The following is a 12773-nucleotide window of genomic DNA, read 5'->3' as shown; positions in this document are numbered from 1 at the left end:
GTCGCAGAGTCAGACACAACTGAGCACAGCACAGTGTGTGTGTTGGGTCAGGATATGCTCCTGGAGGAGAGGGAAATGGAGTTCTGTACCGTCTCTTTTAGAATCTTTTAATGTTTAGAGCATTTGTTTTTTGATTATCTTTTTGGCAGAGGGCCTGAGAAATGAGGAGCATATAGATTCTCCATCATTGCAGGAGACGAAAAGGCAGTGCTATTTCTTGAAGATTTAGTTAAGAGTTAAGTAGCTCACGAGTTATGTGGGATACCCATGCAGACAGAGGCTCATACAAAGTGGGTGCATGGCTGTGACACGACCCTATAGAATGGAACTCACTTCAAGGTTCAAGTACCAGCCTTGCAACTAACTGTTTTTCTGCCTCTCTCTCACTTTCTTTCAAAGTCATGTCCTGTGAGCTGGGGAGGAGTCATTTTGGGCAGAAGTGGAGGACCAGGCTGCAGTGTTTTTAATTTATGCTAGGAATGAATTTGTGTTTCTGTTTTTCATTTTCTCTTCTTTCTTTCCAAGGAAATGCATTTTAGTGTGTGTATCTTGGAGCATGTGGGCAGTCCACGCATTCTAAGGAAACCCAGGAACTCACCCAGGTCTTCAGGCTTGGGGAAAGGGACATAGAAGGTCATTTTGTGTGGCCATTCTCAGACCTGACTCTGCAACAAGGCCCTCTCTCTAGGGCCTGAAAAATTCAATTCCTAGGCCCCACTTCTGGAAATTTTGACTTAGTCATTCTGAGGACCTAGAGTTTATGGTTAAAGAAAGCACCTTGGTGGGTTTCACTGGGCAACTGGGTTTGGGAACTTTGGAACCAGTTCCTCTCCAGCCTGTGAGTGGGAGCACACTTCAATCCTCCCAGTATGTGGAGACTATAAATGTCAGATGACACATACAATCGTAAATTTTGGCATCAGAACACTTTGCCATTTTGTGGGCCTTGTTGTCTCTCTGATCTTTTTAAAGCACAAACTCTCACCTCCCTCTGCTTCCTGCCCCTGGGAGCCTTCCACATGACCCAGGTATTGAGGGTGGGAGTCGCCAGGAGACCAAGTTTCTGGAACCGTGTTCCTGTAACATGCAGCTTACGAGAGGGAATATGAATAACATAGACCAAGCTTTGCACAGGGGCACCTTGTGAGCTTCCTGCACAGAGCCCTGTTATGCCCTAGGGAATCCGGAACTTTCTTGCCATCAGGAGGTGATGAGGTCAGTGCGCTGAAGGTTCCACCCTGGAAAAGGCGAAGCAGGAAGGTGACTGGAAAATGCTGGTTTACAATAAAATGTGTTGGGCCATCACAGAACCCCAGAGAGAAATAAATTTAGTAACTTTGTTTTTATCATTGTTCCTAAATTTCCATAGTGGAGAATTAGGGACTAGTTTCCAAGGTGGGGATCCTTTGCAGCTTTTGTGTATTTTGGATTGGGGTCTCTGGGGGCTCAGGGCGCACTTGAGAGCAGGGCAGGGAGGAGACGTCACTGCCACTCAGGAGCACCCAGAATAAGAGCTGGAAGATTTACGACGTGTCTATGTGTGGTTAAAACCAGGGCGGGGAAGTAGTCCAACTCTTCACTGACAACCCTTTGTTTTGAGATAAATTTAAACAGGGCTGTTAAGAGAGTTTCACGTTTGTGCAAGTGCCTTTCATGAACAATAATTTCCAACCATTTAATAATGACCTTGGCACTTTGAGCAGAACAGCACAATTCTCAGTCTGTCCCCAGCTTTGCAAAGAACACTTCCTGTTCTCCTTAATCGCTTCTCCCATCTGGGAAGCAACAGGCTCTCTGGAAGACACCTGTTTTCTCGCCTGTTGTTTTCAAAGCTTGGATCCCTGGCTGGTCCTGAATAGTTGTGAGTGAGGTGATGGGGGCCGGAAGGTCAGGCTGCCTGTCCCGTGAAGCAGAAAATCATGAAGTGTAGGTGAAAGATCCCCATGATCTCAGGGCCTGCTTGTGAATTCCCAAGTGAGGCTACACATGGTTCATAGAATTTTTTCTTAGTAAAGGTGACTTCTGTTCATTTTGAAGAGGAATTCATGGAGAAGGAGAAAAGAAAAATTTTGAAGAAGAAAATCAGAATTAGAAGAAAAAAGAAACATAGACAGAGTTGCAGGAAAAAAAAAATCTTGTTTAGTTTTTACGTCCTTAGGAGGCCAGCGCCTATATTATAGAAGATTATCCTATACATCCATGAGTAGATGGCTTGGTGCTTGGTGAAGACAATGATTCTTTTTTTTTTTGACAGTGAGTCTTTTTTTTTAGCATATAGTTCACTGGCTTTTTTTTTTCTTAATTTATTTTTAATTGGAGGATAATTGCTTTACAATGTCATGTTGGTTTTTGCCGTACTTAACAATTACACAAGGCATAATTACACAAGGGCATAACCGTGTTTTTAGTAAAGTAAAAAAAGAGTCTTAATTACATAGACATGTTTTTAGTAAAGGTTCCCATGTTCGTGGGCTCTGAGAACCCAACATTATAAAGGCTGAGGTCGAGGATAGGGTGATGCAGTGTAAATTTTTTGACTTTTTCTCAGTCCTTGTGTAACAACAGGGGTTACTGAAGAAATGGCCTCAGGCAACTTTCAGCAGGGGCTTACTGGCTTTAGCAATCTTTCCTGGCAGCATAATGTACTTCCCAGCATTTCCCACTGGGCAAAGGCAATTCCCATTAGGACAACTTCTCACAAGAGTCTGAGTGGCCTGTACCTCCCATTCCTCTATGAAGCCATCATGGACTTGGACACTGCAAATATCACTGAGATGTGGGCTTGCAGGGTAGCAGAGAGATTTTGCAAGAAGTATCAATACAGTGTAAAACTCAACCCCTGCCCTCAAGTACTGTACTGTCCACATGAGAATTCACCCATGGAAAAGGCTTAAGAATGTTTATTCCAGTATGTTAGAATTGATAAACTTCGGAACAAACAAGAGCAGAGTCCAGGAGTGATTAGAGTGTCACAGGGTTAATCAACAGAGATATTTTTAAAAAGAGAGCTTAAAATTCAAAACCAGGTAATAGAATAATGATAATACTAATAATGAGCAGACAACAACGTAATAAAATGCTGTGATATTTTTCCAACACTCAAAGCTCATTTAGAAGTTGACCCCGTTTGTTAGAGTACTTGTGAGACACTCATTATGCTCATGTTGTGGGCAAGGAAGTGGAGGCTCAAAAGAACTGAGCCTTTGTTTCTAGCATGTTCCACGCAGAACAATACAGAACTCTGATTGCAGGATGAAGCCTTGACCTGTCATGTCACAGGAGTCCAGGAGTTCACATCTCCCTCTGGCTTTCTTCAAGCTTTTTCTGAAGATAAGCTATTACATTAATTATGTCACTGTGTTAGTGTCTTTTTTGGAGGGAGAAGTGGTAAAAGTAATTTTTGTTGTTCAGTCACTAAGTTGTGTGTGACTCTTTTGTGACCCCATGGACTATAACCTGCCAGGTTCCTCTGTCCATGGGGTTTTTCCAGACAAGAATACTGGAGTGAGTTGCCATTTCCTTCTCCAGGGGATCTTCCCCACCCAGGGATCAAATCTGTGTCTCCTACATTAGCAGGCAGATTCTTTACCATTGAGCCACCATGGAAGCCTGTAATTTTCAGAGAGTTATAAAACAATAAGTTTAAAGTCATTTCATTTTTGCATATATACATGAAAAAATGATATATGCCAATCTGTTAGTAGTGGTTGTTTCTGATATGTATAATTATAGGTTATATTTATATTTTTTATCCTCTTGTAAATTATAGAAATGAGTATGTGTTATTTTGTATTAAAAAAAAATCCCTAAAATAGTTATTCAAAAGAAAAGATTCCAGGGTTTAAAAAAAATTTCTAGTTTACTTTTAGGATGTTCTACCTGTTTTATTTTCATGAAATAAAATAAATTTTACTAAATACTAGAAAAGTCAATTTATAATAATCAGTTTAATTTGTAACTTTTGTATATATGCATATTGTATATATTATTGTGCTTTCTTTAATCAAGTCCTTTCTGTTAAATATCCACTTTTTCAACTAATCATTATTGTAAGAAAAGCTAGAACAAACACAATTGGCTAAAATGAATTAAAATCAAGTAGAAACATCCTACCCCCTGCCTCCCCAATATTGAAAAAATAGTAATTCTTTTCTGAAAAATTTTATTCATTTCCAACCCAGTTTTTTTTTTTTAACAAGATTATGATCTTAACAAAGGAATGGGAAGAAAATAACCTATGTCAAGTACTGCAGCCATTCACAAAGGAGTCTTTATTGTACTTTTTGTTTTTGTATTTTAGTAGGTTTTAAAATCAGGAATGAATTATAGTTACAGAAGGAGAGACACAGTTCATTTTAGACTGATATTCTTATTTACTGTCAGGATGATCAAGCACAATGGTACATGATTTTATAGAATCTTTAAATAGCATAGATAAAGAAACATTTATATATATAGGGGGTATGCATGCATGTTCAGTCACTTCAGTCATGTCTGAGTCTTTGCGACTCTATGAACTGTAGCCTGCCAGGCTCCTCTGTCCATGGGATTTCCTAGGCAAGAATACTGGAGTGGGTTGCCATTTCCTTCTCCAGGGGATCTTCCCGACCCAGGGATCGAATCCATGTCTCTTATGTCTCCTGCGTTGGCAGGTGGGTTCTTTACCACTAGCATGTAGGGGGTAGGGTGAGGTAATAACTTATTGTTTATCTACCTGAACATCCCTGGAAAGGGTTGCAGTGTTTCTTGCTGAGCGCTCCTGTAGAACAATGGAACAGTTGCATTCTCATCATAAAGATTATGAGAACCAAATGCCCAAGGATAGTGACATTTTTTATTCAGAAAATATTGTATTTCCAGCACCTTGCTAAGGAAGTGGAGGTGAGGAGGGCTTCAGAGATGAATAAAAAACCACCTCATATTGCCACCTCTCACAAGATATAGCATCTCCTAGATGTCCTCTAGGTTCCTGCAGAGCTTTAGAAATTCCTCTATATAGCACTTAATTGCAATGATTTGTTCAGGGTTTCATCCCATCTGGTGGATGGTGAAGTTCCCTAAGGGAGTCCCTAGAAAATGTTTCTTTTTTATTAAGAATGAATGGATAAATGAATGAATGAGCTATGTCATAAAGAGTGGAATGACTCTGTTGTATAATGAGTGGAGAACAAGGAAGGGAAAGGTCAAGGGAAATGGTTTCATGGAGATGAAATGATGGTTCTATGACTCTATGAGATGTTTGCTACATCTGTCCTGTACTTAGAGTCTGTCCCTGAGATAACCACCCTGCTTGTCCCGTGCTCTCAGCAGGAAGGCTGCATCTAAGATTTGGTGGAAATCTTCAGTGCAAGTCCTACACAGAGGTTGGAGTCATTTTTAAAGAGAGGATATCCTGAAAAGTTGAAAATGTAATGAATAGGTAACTGGGAAAGTTGAATTGGTGACAGATAAGCTGCTAGATCTCTATCTCCTGATCTAATATTAAAATACAAGTCTTCATTAACCCTATTCCTCCAAGACTTGACTCCTTCCCCCTTTTCTTCCAGAAAACAAACTGGCATTTCTTGTTTCCTTCACAAAACAAATGCAAAAATTGTTTAAGGAACCAAAATGGATCATTTATATCATAGACTCTGGTTACAGAGTTGGCAGGTGTGCCTTGATCCCTGTCCCCTCCTTTTTCTATGATAGTAGAAATCTAGATTTTTGGCTTGAAACATGGACTATCACCACCCCCTCCCCAAGACTATACCTCTTAGCTTTACTTACAGCTATGGAACTCATATTAGCTGAGTTCTAGCTGGTGGATGTTAGAAGTGGTGAGTACAGTTTAAGGGACTGCATGCTTATCTTCCTGTTGGCAGCTTTTTTGGGCTGTGAAGGCACCTTGAGAATGGGAGCCACCTGCAGTGGAAAAGCAAGATAAGAGAAACCTGAATGTGAAGAAACCCTGAATGTGAAGGAGGTTTCTGAACATGAAAAAGCCCTATTCCAGCCCCTGACTAACCAACCTCTATAGCTTTTGAAAGAGAGAGAAACTAAGTTAAGCTATAGTTGTTTTGGATTATTCTGTTATAGCGGAACCTAATTCTGACTAATGCAGAACTGTGAGCTGAGGGGATTATTTTGCTGATTTACTTCAACTCTGTCTCTGAGGACTTAGCACATATGTTCCCTAAGCCCAGCACTTTTCCTGGGAGCTCAACTGATAATGTAGTGAGAACTGGAGGCCAGAGGTCTGACCAGAAGTGTGTAGCTCAGATTATAGTGAGGTCTTGGTCAGGGAGGAACATAGCACTGGGGAAAGAGCGTGGGCTTGGGGTCAGAAAGACTTGAGTTAAAACCCTGAATCTATCATTTACTCTCTGTGTGATTTGACCTTCAGTTTCTGTGGTTGTCAGGATTAATCAGATGTACTGAGAATAAATAAGTAACTGATACTTAATAGGCTCTAAAAATGTAACTATTATCATTAAAATACATTAAGTATTAATAGGACTTTACATATACAAGGCTCGTAAAACTCTTGCTTTTATAACTAATGGCAAGGCATTGATTCATGCTATCTAAATGAACTCTCATAGGTAGAGAAATGTAAGAGCTGTAAACAAAATCTCCTAGTGGATAAATTTTAGATATATGACATTTTTGCTCAACACTAGGTGTAAAGGGCTGACTTCTCCTGTGTATGAGAACAAAAACAAATATCATTGAATAAGACTTTGAATAACTGCTTTGGATCTGGATTCCTAGTCTCAGAAAACAGAATCACAGAGGCTAATTTTAGTAGAAAGGAACTTGTTACAGCAGTGGCTCCTGGGGTTTCTGGGAAGACTAGAGAACTGAGGTTGGAAGATAACCAGCCAGGAGGAGCAGTCTGGAGAAGCTCCAGCCACAGCAGGTGAGGGGCCTTGTGAAGACCCACTGGAGCCCCTGTCCACTGCTTGGCACCTGTGAACTGGGGAGGGGACAGTGGAACCTCAGCCATAACCACCACAGAAGAACAGAGCCTCAGCAGACACAAGGCCTGTCTTCTTGGATCACCACCACCCATATAGCCCCCTTAGGCCCTTAGAGTCTACAGGATGCTTGGGAGAGCCTAGATCACACATAACATGCTAGGTGCTCAGGAGGGAGATGTTAACTTTGAGGCTTTTTAGACCATAGGCCTGGATGGTGTCATAGCCTGTGCTGCCCCAGAAAGCAGGGCCTAGATGAGGGCTTGGATGTGGGAAGTTTATTTTGGAAAGGGATCATGCGGAATAGAAATGGGGGATTTAGAAGAGATTTAGTTCAGAGATGATGACATAAGTTGACTGATTTATTTATTTTTCAAGTAAAATAGTTAAGCAAAGTAATACATGTTCCCAAACTGGCCACCCAAAAATAACCAGGGTTAACATCGGTGAACGTCATTCCAGGCCTCTGTTTGTGCTGGTAAAACAATGGGTGGATAGGCGTACTTTTGCTTGAATGCATCACATTTATTTTTCCCATTGAACTTAATATTGTTTGATTCTTTTTTGGGGGGGGCCTATAATTGCTTTACGACATTGAGTTGGCTTCTGCTGTACAATGAAGTGAGTCAGCTGTGTGTATACATACATCCCCTCCCTCTGGGACTTCCACCCCATAAGTCACCCCAGAGCATCGAGCTGAGCTCCCTGTGCTATACTTCAGGTTCCCACTAGTTATCTATCTTACACATGCTAGTATATTTCAGTTCAGTTCACTTCAGTTGCTCAGTCGTGTCTGACTCTTTGCGACCCCATGAATCGCAGCACGCCAGGCCTCCCTGTTCATCACCAACTACCAGAGTTCATTCAGATCCATGTCCACTGAGTCAGTGATGCTATCCAACCATCTCGTCCTCTGTCGTCCCCTTCTCCTCCTGCCCCCAATCCCTCCCAGCATCAGAGTCTTTTCCAATGAGTCAACTCTTTGCATGAGTTTCATGCCATAAATTTAAATCAACAAGTCCAACTCTTCTCATCATCAATAAAAATACAGATTCACAAGCTGTATACAATTCAGTATTGAAATAAATTCACAGGAATGGTGAGGATTCACTGTAAAAGTCTTATGTGCCACAGGTTGGAGATAAAACTGATGCAGTTAGGGGGCAATTGAAGTAGTGTTATGAGAGACTATAGGACCTGAGAAAGAACCAGTGACTGTGAGATGAGAAGCGAAAGCGTGCGGCATGTGATATCTAACTGATAGGACTTGATGGCCAATGGCTTATAGAAAGGGAGGACAGTTTAAGATGGTAGCCTTGGTGATTGGAGATTGGTAATGTCCTCCACTGAGATCAAGAATCCTGGAGAAGGGATAGGTTCGGGTTGGGGATGGACGGGTGGTGGTTCATTTTGCATATGCCGAGCTGGGGGTGGGGGGCTGTGGCAATGTATATGGTATGTGGGTCTGGAGTTAGGAGAGAGGGTGTGGCTAGGGTTATGGATTTAATAACCTTAAGCGTTTAGGGGAAGATAAGAGAAAAGGAACTTGCAGAGGAGACAGAGAAGCCCCATATACTCCTGTCAGATCAGACAGGTTTGTCGTTTTCTCCTGTGTTTCTTGCAATAGGTCTTAGACATGCAACCTCCTTCCTTTCCTGGGTGCTGGCATGGCCAATTCTGACTCCCCAGAGGTTCTGTCCCCAGAGGGAGGTGATGTCCCCAGCTTCTTCTAATTCCTCTTCAGATTCCTGAAGACAACCAACTAGCTCCTCTTAGTTATCTGTCCATTTATTTTTGAAATACATTTTACTCCTAATCACTACTGCTTAATATAATAGGAACAATACAATTTACAAACCCATAAGATTTAGAGAATCTTAAAAAATTCATATGGTTTTGATTCCCAATCTGTGTTCCTAACTCCCTTGCTGAGATAGTAACTGGAATTCCCTTTGGTCCCTGCTTTCTGCTTTCATCCCTAAAAAATGAGAGTATTAACCCTTCTCTCTCCTTCTGAGTCACTCTTCTCTGGGGAAGGACTCCATCATGACCTGCTTTCTGGCAAAGGCTCAGGATGCAAGCTGGACAGAAAGATATGTGTGTTTCTTATTCCCACCTGGGCAATTTTAGGTTCAAGAACCTCCAGACCATTTATATCGTCTTGGCTTCTGTAGGAATAGGACTCTCTGAGTGGTCTTGCCCAAGACAAAAATCAAAGGGCCTTCCGGAAAAGAGGTAATTGTTAGCTGTTCAAGTGCTATGTGGGGGTTGATGAAGGTGAGGACTGGCAAGAGGCCATTAAAACTGGCAGCCATGCAGTGACTGAGGATTTCTATAGTGATGGGGTTTGACATCTGATCCAGCAGGTACATTTAGGTAAGTTCATACTTGTTAGAATAGACTAAATCTTTGAAAAGCAGTCTGTGCCCAAGATCCTATTGATGATAAGCCTCTAGTAATAAAATATCTCAGGAATTCCATGGCATTCCAGTGGTTAGGACTCAACGCTTTCACTGCTAAGGGCCTGGGTTTGATCCCTGGTCAGGGAACAGAGATCCTGAAAGCCATGTCATGTGGGGTAGCCAAAAACAAAACAAACTAGCAAAAAAACACCCTCAATGTCCACTAGCAAAAAGCATTGTGTATGTATGTGTTGCTGTGTGTAAGAATAGGAACAGATCCGAACTAGATCACCATTCTGTAATCACCAGGGGCAAAAGGGAATCTGTGAGATCTCAGAGGAAATATTTAGAGAATGTCTGAAGCACAAACATGTGTGTATTGAAATGGTGATATAACTTGTGCTGGCATATTTAGAAGCAAAGGGGTTTTCTTCTTTAGCAAGTGATTGCTATATGTGTGATGATGCCCCTCTTTACCATTTTAAGTTTCAGTTTTTATAAGGTTACCATCATTGTGCAAATTGCCTGCTGAACAAATCATAATGTATACCAAATTTCACCTAAATCTACCTTCCAAATCTCTGACAAGTGGTCATTGGTGTATTATGTACCTCACTGAATGAACACTGCAGGCTTTTTTTTTTTTTAAAGAAAAATTTTGATTTGTTCAAATGTTCAAAAGAAAGTGGTAAAGCCCTTTAAATAAATAGTTTAAAAGCAGTTGGATATATACTGGAGAAACTTTAAGCAGTGCAGTGGAAAATCATCTTAATATGAAAGGCAAGGAGTTGTGCTGGGAGGTGAGGAGGAGTGAGACACAGAGGGAGAATTATAATTCCTAGGGGCACTCATACTGTGTGCCTACCCTGGCATCTAGGGAGGCTCTCTCTTTGCATCTTTCCAATGATGGCATTCTCTCCACTATTCCAGGTGAAATCATTCTAAACACTACCCTGCCTTCCTGCCTCCTGTCCTTCATTTACACTCTTCCCTGTGGAGGAATAAGAAATCAAGAGGAAGAAAATGGTCAGGTCTGGAAGCTTAGGAGAAGGCCAGTAAAACCCCAAAGAATTAAACATGGTGTCTTAAAGCAGATGTTAGATTAGGAAATACTTAGGGTAAAGAAGCATTAAGAGACAATTATTACCTTCTCTCCATAAGTTGTAAATGACTATTTATGGGATTTCGCACTACTCTGAAGCCCTAATCTGCAGAGCAAGCTGAGCCTGACAGAAGAGGCAGAGTATGTATAGATCTGAGTCTTTGGTACCCAAAATGTAAGTTTGTAAATAGTCCTCAAAAGAGAAAGTTGTAAGATTAGTAATTGACTTTGATTTCCCTTTGCTATCCTCCCTCCTTTCCTTCCTTCCATCTTTCCCTTCTTTTGTGTGTGTGTGTGTGTGTGTGTGTGTGTTAGTTGTTCAGTCGTGTCGGAATGTTTGTGAACCCATGGTCCGTCAGGCTCCTCTGTCTATGGAATCCTCCAGGCAAGAATACTGGAGAAGGTGGCCATTCCCTTCTCCAGAGAATCTTCCTGACCCAGGGATTGAATCTGGGTCCTCCAATGTTGTGGGCAGATTCTCTACCACCTGAGCCACCAGGGAAGCCCTTTCCCTCCTCTCATTAGGTATTCATTGCACATTTACTGGATGTCAGGCCACCTTCTTGGCACTGAGAACATAGAGATGGTCGTTTGAGGCCCCACAATTACCCCCACAGCCTGCTATTAATTGTAACAGCATAGAGAGAAGCACAGATTGTTATAGTGACTCAGAGGAGGGTCATCTAATTCAGAAATGAATGATGCAAGGCATGACTCAAGGTGGGATCTGGGTTATGAGTAGTTGTAGGAGTGATGAAGAATAGGTAATGTGATATTTAGGGGCTAGAAATGGATAAGGGGGATAAAGGATAAGAAAGAGTTTGGGATGGTTCCCAGGTTCCTCTGGATAGATGAACACAATGGGAGAAATAGTTTGAAGAGAAAAAATATTTAATTTAGTGTCAGGGATATTGAGTTCAGGACATAGTGACATTTCAGTGCCTATTAAATATTTTATATTATAGTTTGAATACAGTCTAGTACAGGTGAATGTCTGATCTAAATCATGTTTCTGGGAGCTTCCCTGGTGGTCTGGGGGTTAAGAATCTGCCTTGCAATTTAATGCACACTGGTTCATTCCCTGATCTGGGAAGATCCCACATGCCAAGGGGCAACTAAGCCTCTGTGCCACAACTGCTGAGCCCACATACCTAGAGTCTGTGCTCCATAATTAGGGAAGCCACCACAGTGCGAAGCCAATGCATCTCAACTAGGGAGTAGCTAACATGCAGCAAGGAAATAAATAAGTAATAAACAAAAGTCTTTGGACATATACTATAAAATTTATTATCATGAAAAATTATTTGGAGACAGAATAAGCCTCTCTGTCCCCTTTACCCTTTTTATCCCTTCCAATCCTCTCCCAGATGGAGAGAGAATCTTAAAGCATGACAAAGCATCAAACTGTGCTATGAGAGGTGGTCATTATTAGAGATAGGTTAGTGGGAACCCTATGGAAGGCTCTGAAAACCCAGACCTGCTCCTATGAAAGGTTGTAGGGAGGTGCCCACTTTGGAGAGAGGCAGCAACAGTCCAGGCCATGTAGAGGTGATGCTAGCAGAGTGGAGCTGGGACCCTGACAGAGGACAGAGGAGTAGAGGACTGGAGATCAGGCAAAAAATACATCCTCTGTGTTCAGAGAAAAACATCCAAGATAGACTTGCCTACCAACTGGAAGGCAAGCTGAAGAGAAAAGAGATGTATTATCTTCTAGACTCTGTGATCAACTAGTAGATGGCCTTATTTCTGGCATTGCGTTAGTCTTTTTATCTAACCAGATGTTTTAGAGCTTAAGGAAAGATAATTCTAATAATACTAAGAGAATCATTTATTAGTGCATTTCCAAGCACTATGCTAATTGTTTTATATGCATTATCACCTTTGATCCTCACAATAACTTTATGGCAAAGGTGGTGTTACTCCCATTTTACAAATGAGGAACCTGAGGCTTAGAGAGTAGTTTGGAGGACGGAAAATGACCAGTGAGTGATGGAACTAGGAATTTAAATGCATAGTTCACATCTTTAGCCACAATGCTCTACTGGAGGTCCTCATGATAGAGGTGGCCCAGGGAGAGCAGGTGAAGGAACTAGAGCAGAAGTTTGAACAAAGGGGCTTGGAAATGGTGGTCTTCAAAAGGTGAGTGGGAAAATAGAGTCCCCAGAGGAAATTGAGGTATGGCCACAGAAGGAAAAGAAAAGTCAGAAAGGAGAATTGTCATGGCACCCAAAAGAATGGATTTTTTATTAAGGAGGGAAAAGTTGGTATCCAATACTGCAGAGAGGTCAAGCAAGGCAAACACAGAAATGT

Source organism: Bos mutus, chromosome 21 (genome assembly GCF_027580195.1).
Source record: "Bos mutus isolate GX-2022 chromosome 21, NWIPB_WYAK_1.1, whole genome shotgun sequence".
Taxonomy (NCBI): domain Eukaryota; kingdom Metazoa; phylum Chordata; class Mammalia; order Artiodactyla; family Bovidae; genus Bos; species Bos mutus.
Note: the sequence above shows the minus strand (reverse complement) of the source record.